The 13,170-nt window shown below is 41.1% G+C and overlaps 1 protein-coding gene across 4 annotated transcripts in view; it reads left to right on the top strand.

The window, feature by feature from the left end:
- MTUS1 (microtubule associated scaffold protein 1) overlaps positions 1-13,170 on the top strand; it is a 203,572-nt gene that overhangs the window by 7,796 nt on the left and 182,606 nt on the right. Inside the window, exon 1 of one of the 4 annotated variants that reach the window (XM_070459997.1) lies at positions 11,659-11,746. The exons of 1 other annotated variant lie outside the window; for it this stretch is intronic. The gene's annotated coding sequence lies outside the window, so the exon portion shown is untranslated. Of the gene's footprint in view, positions 1-11,658; positions 11,758-12,388; positions 12,478-13,170 lie in introns of those variants that run through there. 2 more of the 4 variants (XM_070459995.1, XM_070459994.1) reach the window with 2 other exon arrangements.

The following is a 13,170-nucleotide window of genomic DNA, read 5'->3' as shown; positions in this document are numbered from 1 at the left end:
CAAAAAGCATGGCAGAAAATGAATATTTAATGATAGACAAGCCAATATGCTGAATGGAAGGAATAATGGCTTGGACAGAAGGATATTGTTACACTGGAGGATCAAGTGAATTACAATTAGTCTAATGATGAAATTTTTAAGTCTTTGCTTTATGGCTTTTGTTTTCAAATACCAGTCATAGGTCTGTTTTAAATCCTACTTTCATGGGCCACAGAGCTTTCCCACATTCATGCAGATAATTCATCCTTATAATTACCCACAAAAGGTCCTTGAAACTAAAATTGAATTTACCTACTTCTTTTCCTTGGCTTAGCATTTCTACCTGGGGTACAAAACAGAAGACGTATCAACAGTCTAGTGTTTTTTAAAAACCTTTTCAAAGATCTCCCAGTTTCCAGTTCACCTTGGTCTCTGAAATATAAAGAATAATTCTATCAAGCAGTGACAAAGAAGTCTTAACAGGTCAGGCTTACCTGGGAAGAGTCAACCTACAAGAAAGTTTGAAATCAAACTAGATGCGATGATTTCCTCCTTTGAAAGTGATGAATTTGCCGTGGTTATTGACTTATATAGTAATTGATTTCCTCATATATTTTGGGGAGAAATCTATAATCAGATTATTGAGTTTTATATTTTGTTGCATGAAAATTAAAAGTTTTAAAAGCATATTCAATTACTCTATTTTATTCCTGATAACAACCTTCATTTCTCCAGGGATTAGAAGAACATGTTCTCTCCACATCTGGGATAAATAAGCTATTCTTCAGTTTTTAAAACATTCTTTTACTTTTTGATACAGCTGGAATTTATTGTAGTGTTTGGTTCTCCTGTGTTTATCTAAGTTGATTCTTTCCAAGTCATTAGCTAACTATTTGAAAGACAATGAATTAAGTGGTTGCCCCTTGCCGTATATTTGTTTTGTGTCTATTATAGGTCAGGCTCATATTTCAAACTCCAATAACTCAATACCGTATGATTTTGATCATTGTCACAGTGAGTTTAGTTTTCCAAATGTGCTAGGCTGAATCTACCCTTACTGCCTATGAAAATGTTTTGATGTTGTTCATTTATTTTTCACCACTAGTTCTTACAGGAATTTTACTTGTACTGCAATAAATCTATATATTAAAATTAAAAAATATTGATGTCTTTCGCTTCTCTGAATAAACATGCCCAATTCTTTAGTTATGTTATTTTTTCCCCCTTAGGATTTAATCATAAAAAACATGTTTTAATTAAATTTATTTCCAGATACTGAATGCATTTGTTGATATGAGGAATTCTACTTTCTAGTTGTCTATAACAACTAATTCTTATTTGACTCCATTGAAATTTTCAGCATGCAACCAGGTAATATGCAAATGTAAATTTGTTTACACTCTCTATATTTAGTGATGTGGTAACAAAATTACCTCATTATGTTTCTGTAAGTAAACTGACTACTGTGTGATCTGAATCTAGTGTTTCTCACTAAGAGGTCCTTAACAACAGATTATACACTTGTTCCTGATTCTTTTCATTTAAAACTTACCTTCAGTTTTAATGCAATGTATTATTTTTGAGCTATACATCTGGTGTTGGAACATAACAGTAAATCTAATGAAGAATTATGAAGAGTTTGGTGCTTGGAGGTCAAACTGACCTGGGTTTCCATCCTATGTCCTGTTAATTATTAGCTCTATGACACTAGGCAGTATTTCTAGCCAGACTGGGTTTCAATTTTTAATTTATAAAATGGATAAAATAATACCTACTTAATAGGGTTGCTATGAGTAATTAAACAATACATGTAAAATATAATATGCTTATACTAGTGCATGGCACACATCAAGGTTTGATATTATTATTTTTGTAATCATAATTAATTTTAATGACAGAATTTTAACCAAAAAACTCTTTAATCTATGCTCCCTATCAAGCTGCGTGCTGCTATTTAACTTTTCAAGGGTATGTTTCTGTATTTTCTTTTTACATTTTTTTATTGAAGTATATTTGATTTACAGTGTTGTGCCAATGTTTCTGTATTTTCTGAATTGCCTGCTTTGATAGGAGGATCTCTGTTATTAAATTCACTCCTTTTACATCTTAGAAAGATATTTTCCTGTGCTTTTTAGCTATGTCATCTTTTGCGTTTAAAAGATTTTCATAACCTTACTTTAAGATTCCAACCAAGTTTGACTAAAACAAAAGGACCTTACAAGGTTCTGTAATGCTGAGGCCAGCTATCTGTACTGTCTCATTTTAATCGATTTCTATTCCTTCAGAGAGATTAAATTTCTCATAATTACAAGTGAAGTGAGCATAGGGCTTATGCAGACCAGGGTTTAAATTCTATTTCAGAAAATTGTGGTGATGATTAGATTAATGCAAATGGAAATAACAGATATGGAAACTCCTAGCAAAATATTGAGCACATAGTCGACTTCAAGTAAAAGTTGAAGTTGCCTTCTGCTGTGTTCTTTTTTTTTCCCTCTATGGATCTCTTTAGGCATCCACAGGAGACTTCTATCAACCTGTGTGAACATTTCATTCTCTGTGCTGTCAAGAAGTGCCCACCAAATAGGTTTTGTGGTGACCAAAATTTTCCATCTGATAGTCACTGTGTCTGGAAGATGGAGGGTCACCAATGTCTCCATAAAAACAGAGGATCACAGCACTGTATTACACAAATCATGAAATGATTGTCACAATAAGTTAGTGAACATCTCACATAAATACAAAAGAAAAAAAATATTTTTTCTTGAAATGAGAACTCAGGATTTACCTTTCATATATAACATGTAGCAGTGTTAATTAAATCTATCATGTTGGCCGCCCTTGTTGTTATTCAGTAGTTAAATCGTGTCTGACTCTGTGCCACTCCATGGACTGCAGCACACCAAGCTTCCCTGTCCCTCATTATCTCCCGGAGTTTGTACTTTTGATCATCTTCATCCAGTTCCTACTCCCCTTCTACTTCTTAAGTGAAGCAGTGGCTTTAAAGGATGTTTATTTTATAAAATTTATTAGGTTACAAATTTGTTTCATGAAGTTTTGTGTCTGTTATGTTTTAAAATTAGACTGTGGTGTAACAAAAAATGTATTAGGTCTTTGCCCCAGTAAAAGGCACAAAGATCCTAAAACCCTTGGAATTTCTCCAATGATAGGTATATCTTTCCTCATTGGTGGCTCCCCTGGTGACTCAGACGGTAAAGCGTCTGTCTGCCATGCAGGAGACCCGGGTTCGATCCCTGGGTCGGGAAGATCCCCTGGAGAAGGAAATGGCAACCCACTCCAGCACTCTTGCCTGGAAAATCCCATGGATTGGTAGGCTACCTGGTAGGCTACTGGTAGACTACCGACCATGGGGTCACAAAGAGGTGGACACGACTGAGCGATTTCACTTCACTTTACTTCCTCATTCATGAGAAGCTGCTTCTGAGCACACTTGAGTTTATGCTTCCCTGAGTTGGGGCTTCTCTGGTGGCTCAGATGATAAAGAATCTGCCAACAATGCAGGAGACCTGGGTTTGATCCCTGGGTTGGGAAGATCCCCTGGAAAAGGGAATGGCAACCCTCTCCAGTATTCTTGCCTGGGGAATTCCATGGACAGAGGCGCCTGGTGGGCAGTCCATGGGGTCACAAAGAGTTGGACATGACTGAGCAACTAACACATCACTTGACTTAGGGTGAGATTCCTACATAGCCTCAGGATGGGGTTGGTCATCAGAAAGACCTGGTGTTTAGAGGGTTGGAACTTTCAGCCCCGCCCACTGACCTCTGGAAGGGAAAAGGATGCAAGGGTGCTTCAGATTGAGTTCTATAAAAATTCTTGAATAAGCTTTGATGAGCTTTGAGGTCGGTGAATGCATCCAGGCACTGGAAAGGCAGAGCACCCACTTCTATGGGGGCAGAAGCTCAGGTGCTCTGGGCCCTTCTACATCTCACTCCTTATACCTCTTTATCTGTCTGTCCTTTTAATAATGTCCTTTATAATAAACTGATAAATATGAATAAACATTTCTCTGAGTTCTGTGAACCTCTCTAGCAAATTAATTGAACCCAAGAAGAGAGTCATGGGAACCTCCAATTTATAGCCAGTTGGGCAGAAACACTGCTTCTCAAGTGGTACGTTGGTAAAGAATCCGCCTGTCAATGTAGGAGATGCAGGAGACCTGGTTTGATCCCTGGGTCTGGAAGGGAGGAGGAAATGGCAACCCACTCCAACATTCTTGTCTGGGAAATTCCATGGACAGAGGAGCCTGGTGGGCTACAGTCCATAGCATAGCAAAGAGTGGGACACAACTGAACATGAACACACATAGACACACACAGGGTCAGAAGCTCAGGTAACAACCTGGACTTGGGTGTGTCATCTGCAGTGGAGAGGTCTTGTGAGACTGAGTCCTTATCCTGTGGGATTTGATGCTATCAAAGAAGTGAGTTAAATTTGTAAGGCAACCTGTCGTGTTCTCTGAGAATTGATTTGTGTGTGTTGGAAAAAAACACATTGGAGAAGTTTAAAAAATTCACCCATCTCTTTCTGGATAGAAGATAATTAAATTTATAGATATAAGTTAAATTAATATTTAAAGGGTTGCATCCAGGTACATTCATTTTAATGGAAACCTGTTGGAGTTTACCTAGAATGCTGAATTGTTAAAAGAGGCAACTTTGGGTATTTACATTAAAAGTGGCACTTACTTTTGCCTTTTAACTTGTCACCAGTGGAAAAGTCTTCTTCATTAAAGACTGCTTAGGGAATTCCCTGGCAGTCAAGTGGTTAGGACTCTGTGGTTTCACTGCTGAGGGCCTGAGTTCAATCCCTGGTTGGGGAAGATCCCACAAGCTGTGCAGCATGATGAAAAAAAATTTTAATAAATAAATAAAGGCTCTTAAGAGGAATGAAATTGTTTCTTGTCACCAGAGGGTATATGGTGGGGTGTAGGAAGAGAATATGAGAACTTTAATCTAGTTATCTATTTTTAAATTTGATCCGTTTCTATTTTTGTGTGTAGTTTATTGTGTTCATATCAGCATTCTGATGCTATATACAGTGTATAAATAAACAAATGTTGGCATGCACACTTAATTTTTTTTTATAGATAGGGTGTATGGGAGAATGGTTTGGAGATCCCTGGTCTGCTCACTTGAACAGTTCAGGTGTGAAATGAAAGGCAAAGTGAGGAGGAGGAATGTGGCAGGCCTCGGTAGACTGAAGGGGATGGTGTTGGGGAAGGTAAGCCTTTCCTTAGCTCAAGTTCACAGACCAGTGGGAAGGGGAATGAGTGATATCAGTAATTCCAAACATACTTTGTCCTCACAAAACCCCCATGAGATCTGAAGAAGTAATTTTATAGAAGAGACCCTAAGATCTAAACTGGTCAAATCAGTTAAAACATATCTATTAATAGTTATCAAAACTAAGTCTTATTTGTGTCCTTGATTTTGGAGTGATAATGTTTTACGGGATTTTTTTTGGTCTTGTGTTCTTTGTTTGGTCGAACTGCACAGCCTGTGGGATCTTAGTTCCCTAACCAGGGATTGAACCCACGTCCCCTGCAGTGAAAGCAGAGCCTGAACCACTGGACCACCAGGGAAGTCCCAATCGTATCTTTTTGCTGGTTGTAGTGGATTTATTCTCCTATTTAAAATTTGCACATAATAAAATTTTTTTCCTGGATTAGATAACAAATATATATATATACATATGTACATATACACATATGTATGTAGGTATATGGTAATTGTGTTGTAAATTATGAAAAACTAACCATAATTTTGCAGATACTCAAAAAGAGATCAAAAGTAGCCTTATCCAAAGCAGATAAATCTTTGGTAGTGTTAAATTGCTATCCTGGATTATCATTCTGACTTAATGTTCTAGAAACCCAGAGTTAAGATGGCCCTGCTTTCTGGTAACTAACCAGGCACGCCGACTTGCTAGCATTGTCACAGAGCAGTGTGCAATTTAGGCCCTTAGTGCGGGTCCCATTCACTGTGTGAAGAGAATAATGAGGGAGCATTTCCAGTGGCTCTTTCCTGAATTGCCAGTCTATGTTTAGAAGAGCGGGTCTATTTTGAGGAACGCTTATGAAACAGCATGAGAGCCTGTTGTTGTTGATTTAGTCTAGGGCTCTTCCTACATCATTATAATTTTGAAGCATTTGTTAGAAGTTGGAACACTAGGCCTGCTAGACTGCATATCCTATGCAAGGCCAGAGGATCTCCAGGTCAAGTATGGATCAGGAACTCTGATCCCAAACCCAAAGCTGTAAAAGTTCAGTTCAGTTCAGTTGCTCAGTTGTGTCTGGCTCTTTGCAACCCCATGGACTGCAGCACATCAGGCCTCCCTGTCCATCACCATCTTCCGGACCCTACTCAAACTCATGTCCATCGTGTCGGTGATACCATCCAACATCTCATCCTCCATCGTCCCCTTCTTCTCCCACCTTCAATCTTTCCCAGCATCAGGATCTATTCCAATGAGTTGGTTCTTCGCATCAGGTGGCCAAAGTATTGAACCAAAAATCAATCAGTAGGTGAGGCCTGGACACAGGGTATGGGTCACCGTGCAGCAACACTGAACCCATTGAACTCCATGGTTTCACTCTTTTTTTAGGAGATCACTGATCAATTATCAAGGCCTGAGGGAAATGGAGGCTAGTTGGAAGGCATCACCCAGCCCTTTCAGGGCTTGCATTTGGCCAGGAGCATAAGGCCAGAGGCATAAATTAAAAGTGTATTCAAAAAGTCTAAGTGGAGACTATGATAGTTTCAAAGATATGGGATTTCAGAGTCACAAACTTGTTATTATATTATTCAGGAAGCAATGAATAGTTTGCAATTGAAAAGACATCCACTTTTTAAGGCAAGGCTGTCAGATCAGAGCAAAGGCTAACCAAGTCCAAGTGTGACACAGTTATGATTCACTGTCAAGAGTGGATTACACACAACAGTAGTTTCTTTAGTCATGACATTTAAAAGAGTCCAAGTAAACATTTTCAAAGTGATTTCATAACAAAGTGGTAGTGCTATATATTTTTTAATTTTTTCTTAATATGAAGTGGTCAAAAGCACAATTACAGAACAACTTGTTTGTGCGTGAGCTAAAATAATTTTGGCATCATGCTATAAGAATGATTCCTTCTACTGAGTCTATAAATGGCATAAAAGGACTGTTGAAGATGCCTTCCATTTTATGAGAGGATGGAGAAGTTTCTTAGATGTTCTCAAGTCATTTTGCTAAGAGAAAGCTATATTTCCTTATAACTTCTACGGCTCTGAACTCACAAGAAACTCTTTTCTTTCTTGAGATACTTTACTTACTAATCTGCAGACTTCTACACTAGAACATCCCTAATTTGATCTCACCTTTCTGGAACACAGAGAGGGGAGACCACTTGAGTCTCCAAGCCCACTGAGAAGAAGAATGGATAATTAGGAAACTAAGAATTATTTGTAAATAAATCAAGACCATTCACTGCTGCGATGATGTTTTCTTGCTCTGCAGTCATAGCTACAGTTGGTCAGTGTGAACATTTGACTTTGCAAGTCTCATGATCTTGGGATACAAGTAACAAAAGTCATATGGCAATTTGTAATGTACATCTTTCTATTAACAAAAATAGGGGAAAAGTCATCTACAGTATTACAAAATTCCAGCATTCTGGGTCTCTGTCACATCTAAGGGCTTCCCAGGTGGAGCTAGTGGTAAAGAATCCACCTGCAATGTAGGAGACTCAAGAGATGAAGGTTCAATCCTTGGGTCAGGAAGATCCCCTGGAGAAGGAAATGGCAACCTACTCCAGTATTACTGCCTGGAGAATTCCATGGACAGAGGAACCTGGCAGGCTACAGTCCACAGGGTCAGACATGACTAAAGCAACTGAGTATCACTTCTAATAATTATCAGATGACTGGCTGACTAGAAAATTTCTGGAATGTTGTATAAAGAAACATCTATCTCTAAGGTGAAGGATGTGTGGAGACATTAAAAATCTGACTGTGAGTATGTTTGATTTTCTGAAGAATATAGTAAGGAACTGCAGTCCAGTCACATCTGTTTCCAGTCAATCCTTGTTCATACTAGGTTTGATTGACACTGACCTGGTACCCAATTGGATGAATACCTTTGTTGAGTTTCATTATAATACTTTGAGTTTTATTTAAAGTGACTACAAAAACAACTACATAAAAGGTTCTTACAGTATAATCAACAATATATTATTGTTTTCCATTCAGTAGTCTTGACTGGAAATGTGAGTGAAAAAATATTTTTCTTTGAATTCAGTGCTAGGAAACTCAGTGCTTCCACTGAGGAACTATCAGCCCCTTTTGAAAAATGGCTGTTATGTAACTGGTTGGGACACTTGGCTACCAAGAAGCACACTGGTTTAATTTGTTACTCAGGGATATGTTTACTCTTAGCTGTTTGCTTTTCCTTGGATTCTATTTTATATTTGTAAATATTTATTTTAAAATTTTACTGTGCCTGCCTTTATGAGTTGTTTGAATCCCTTGTTCAGTGAAGTGATGGTATGGTGTGTATATTAGTTGCTCAGTCATATCCAACTCTTTGCGACCCCATGGACTATAGCCCACCAGGCTTCTTTGTCCATGGAATTCTCCAGGCAAGATACACTGGGATGGGTTGCATTTCCTCCTACAAAGTGATGGTATACGTTGTCACTAGTCGTGTCTGACTGTTTGCAACCCTATGGACTGTATAGCACACTAGGCTCCTCTGTCCTCCACTATCTTCTAGAGTTTGCTCAAATTCATGTCCACTGAATTGATAATGCTATCTAACCATCTCTTCCTCTGCCACCACCTTCTCCTTTCAATCTTTCCCAGCATCAGGATCTTTTCCAAATTAAAAAAAAAAAAAGATATAAAACTTGAGAGTAAAATAAATGACTCCATGGAATTCCCACAGAATTACTGCCTCTGCACTCAAATCAATGGTACTAGAGTATCTCTTGGGAACTAGCCTGAATGCCTTCTTTCATTTCTGATTGAATGTGACTTTGGGAAAATTAGCTGGAAGCTCTGCCCCAGGGAGATGTCACTGTTAATAAAATTCTGAGGAATTTTCTAGCTCATCATCTTCACCATAATCACAGCATGTTAGAATTTTATGTACTAAAGCCTTCCTCTTTAGATAAACTAGAGAACAAATAATTTGAAAGCATCTATGGAGAATTTTGCTGTTGCCCCATTAATGCATGAGAAATTTGATCATTTATTTTATATGTAAGCTAAATTAGTAAGGAGGGAATCTGAGCCATTCCTGATGGCAAAACTTCAAGTGGTGAAAAATTTTAAGTTTTGGAATGGGTACTATTATTTACATCATTCAAAATTCAAAAAGTACAAAATTATATCTAGTGCAGCTTATCTTCAAATTTCCTTCAAATCCTGCCCTCCAGCCACCCAGCTATTCTTCCCAAAAAACAACCAATTTTACCAGTTTCTGGTATATCTTTTCAGAGACATATTATGCTTCTAAAAACAAACAACTTTGTTACAATGTTCCCCTTTTTAATAGAAAATACACTATTACATAATTGTTTTGAATTTAAAAATTTGTGCACATAATGAATCTTGGAGATCAATTCATAGAAGTTTAAAGAGCTCTCTTATTCTTTTTTTTTTTAAGCTTTCATAGTGTGTTAGCCACTCAGTTGTGTCTGACTCTTTGCTATCCCATGGACTGTAGACCACCAAGCTCCTCTGTCCCTGAAATTCTCCAGGCAAGAATACTGGAGTGGGTTGCCATTTCTTTCTCCAGGGGATCTTCCCGACTCAGGGATCAAACTTGGGTCTCTCGCATTGCAGGCAGATTCTTTTTACCATGTGAACCACCAGGGAAGCCCCCAGATGTCATTTTATGGCTGTATCAGTAATTTACCAGTCTTATTAATCAATGTACTTTAAAAATCTTTTGTTATAAAAAATGCTGAAATGGACAAGCTTATATACACCTGCCATTTCTCACATGTGTTGTAAGATGAATTCTTATAAGTAGACTTACATGCTCAAAGGTTATGTGCTTTTATAATTTTGTTAGGTATTGTGAATGGCCCTTGATGGAGATCATTCTAATTTACATTGATAATCTGCACTGTGACTGTTTCTCCACATTTCTGCCAACACACAGAAGTTATCAAACTTTCCAATCTTTGTCAGTGTCAATCTGATAAGTGAAAAGTGATTTCTCAGTGTAGTTTTAATTTGCACCTTTCTAATGGAGAAAAATATGCTAATCTTTTTAAGGACAAAGGACTACAAAGTCATGTGGTATTATTATCACCCTTTGTATTGTTCCTGGAGTCTATAGCAGATTAACATTAGAGTTCAGAGATCAAGACCATGGCACCATGCCCAGAACCAAGAAGGAAAGAAAAGGCAGCAGGCCCCATTTCAAGCATGTTTGCCTTGACAGAGTCCCAGATGATGTCCCTAGAAGGTAACTTCTGTTTTTATGTGAATGCAATGAGAAGCTAAGTTTCAGATTCCCCAATGGCCATAAAAGTTGCTTCTAAATACTTAGGAGGTTTAGTTTTGTTTTTTCCCTTCAATCTATACCATGGAAAAATGAAGTAAAACAGGTTCTATATTTATAGATATAACTAACCCACACAATAGAACTGTAGGAGGTTGGACCAAGTCATCTGGGTCACATGAGGGTTATAAAGATTAAATAATATGTTTAACACTAGGAATAGTCTGCTTAGGCAGGAGGCATGTTGCTAATTAGCATATTTGCCTCATGACCTGCAGAAACAATGTTAGTGCTTTGTTTTAATTTGTGTTGTTTTTTTGGTGCTTTTGCATAAGGAAGAACTATTCAATGGTGTTTAATGCTGTATCTCTTTAAAAATAATCTCAAAGAACCGTCCTCCAGGTAATGGAATAAAAAGATTAGGAGTTAGGTCAGCTTAGTTTGTGCTAGCCCCTCACTAGCTGTGTGACCTTGAGCAAATCGCTTGACTTTTCTGAGCTTCCATTTCCTCACTTGAAAAATGGAGGTAATAATCTGACCTATTTATCACTGGATCTTGTTGAAGAACTAATGGAATACTGTACAATGAAAACGCTTTACAATAGTAAATGGCAATATATCTATTAGTTGATCTGATACTGACAGTATAGAAAATTTTGTCACAGTATCATCAGCTTAATTTTCAAGAAAAAAACCAAACCCAAACAAAAAACTCACTTCTCTTGAAAAGTTTTTGGAAAATCCAAACTAGGTAATTTAACATTTCAAAGAAATTTGGAGTCAAGTTGTCTGACATTTAATAATTCAATAACGTTATTAATACATCTCTCATAGGTGGACTAGCCTCTTTGGAAAAGCTTTATATTTAAAATACGCAGATAAAGAAAATATTCCACGGGTCTAATAGCTATGGATGACATTTGTTCAGTTTAGTAAAAGGGACTTAATTTGTGTTTTGAGAAAAGTGGGTTGGGCTTCGTCTCCGCCCCCCCCCCGCCCCCACCCGCGGGTCTTCAGCAACTCTTTTGGGTTTAACCTGTACTACGTGTTCGCTAGTTAACCGCTTAGAAGCGCAGAGATAATACCTATCTGGAGTCGGGACACTCTGAAAACAAAATCACTGCTGGTTGCTCGCACACCTCCGCTCAGACAATTCTGTCCCCTTGCCTCTCCCACCCGCAGCCCGTCCCGCCCCCGCGGCCCTGCCCCAGGGCTAGCGGGAAGCCCGCGAGCTCGCACGGAAAACTCAGGTGACTGGAGGTGAGTAGGAGGTAAGATCCCTTCGACAGCCGGCCAGGTTTGGGGGCGCGGCCGACCTCGGGCCGCCCGCCGCTGACGGCTGTGGTCCCGGACCCGCGGTTCCGCCAGGTGCGTGGGCAGCAGCCGCGGGGCCCGCGTCGCACGTGGCAACAGGTGCATCTCGGCTGGAGCGGTCGCCGCGGGCGCGGGGTGGATGGGTACTCAGCCCGGGAGCGAGAGCCGGAAGCCAGCCCGTCCGCTGAGCCGAGCGCCTGGAGCCTGCGGGGCCGGCGTCTTGAGGTTCGGCCTCGGGCGTCTTTCAGGTTTCTTGGGGAGGTGGGGGGCCTAGCCCCCTCGGCGGCCGCCCTGCCTTTGTCTCCTTCAGGGAGGCGCAGGCTGGGGGCCGCCGGGAGGGGGCGGCGGGCGGGCGAGGGGGGCACAGGCGGCCGCGCTCGCCTATTTACAAGTTTCCCCAACTCCCCGCCCTGGCTCCACCCCCGGCGGCCCGGGAGGAGGCGGGGAAGCTGGGGGCTCCCCGGACTCGGGGTTCCCGCCTGGCAGCTGCAGCGGCGGACGGCGTGCGGTCGGGGGCAGGGGTGGGGGACGAGCCCCGGGGTGCCCAGGTGCACGCCCGGCCCTGAGTGCACGCGAGCCTCGCGGGTGGGCCTGGCGCGCCTCCGCCGGGGGTCCGAGGGGCGCCTGGGCTCGGCGTCTGGGTTGCGCAGCGCGGGGTCGGCTCGGCGGCGCTGTGGGTGAGTTCGGGGTTGGTGCCGGTGCTCGGGGGGCGCGGAGGGGATCTGGGCCGGGCGGTGGGGGGCGTCCTGGGACCTCGGGTGCAGGAGTTGGGGGAGAGCTGCGGAGGCTGCGGACGGCTGGTCTCACGTGGGGGCAGCGCGGCACCGAGGGAAGAACGGATGCGGATCTCCTAGCTGTCACCTTGAAAGTGACCGAAGGAGCTCCCAGGGTTGTCAGTTTCGCAGACTGACAAGTCCTCCGCCGGAAGCCGCCCACCGGACACTTGACCCTACTGGGCCGCCGGTCTCAGCCGTCCCGCTCGGCGTTTCGCTGGGGCCCATTCTCAGTTCTGTCGACCCGGGCTGGAAATAGGGCATTCTTGGGGTTGCGGCAGTTCTCAAGGCCCTTCACCTGGGTCTGGTTACTTCCTGAGGTTCGCATGTGCTTTCCTAGCTATTTAGAAAAATCCAACTCTCAACTAAGGTCACCTGATTAACTCGAGTTATTGGTGGACTTAGGTGTTTACCTACCTTAAAGAAACCTTTCCCCTCTTCTTTTTCAGACTTGCTCCTTTATACTAAGTTATTTATTGATTTTTGGCTTGGACTCATTTATTTTGGAGTAGGAATGAAGAGATTAATTCTTCACTTAGCCTGCATAAAGTTTCACACATTCTATTAACTACTGTTTGTTTTAAGGACTCGGTGTAC

This window comes from Odocoileus virginianus, chromosome 32 (genome assembly GCF_023699985.2).
Source record: "Odocoileus virginianus isolate 20LAN1187 ecotype Illinois chromosome 32, Ovbor_1.2, whole genome shotgun sequence".
In the NCBI taxonomy this organism is placed as follows: Eukaryota; Metazoa; Chordata; class Mammalia; order Artiodactyla; family Cervidae; genus Odocoileus; species Odocoileus virginianus.
The sequence above is the reverse complement of the archived record's forward strand: the minus strand, read 5'-3'. Positions and strand labels throughout refer to the sequence as shown.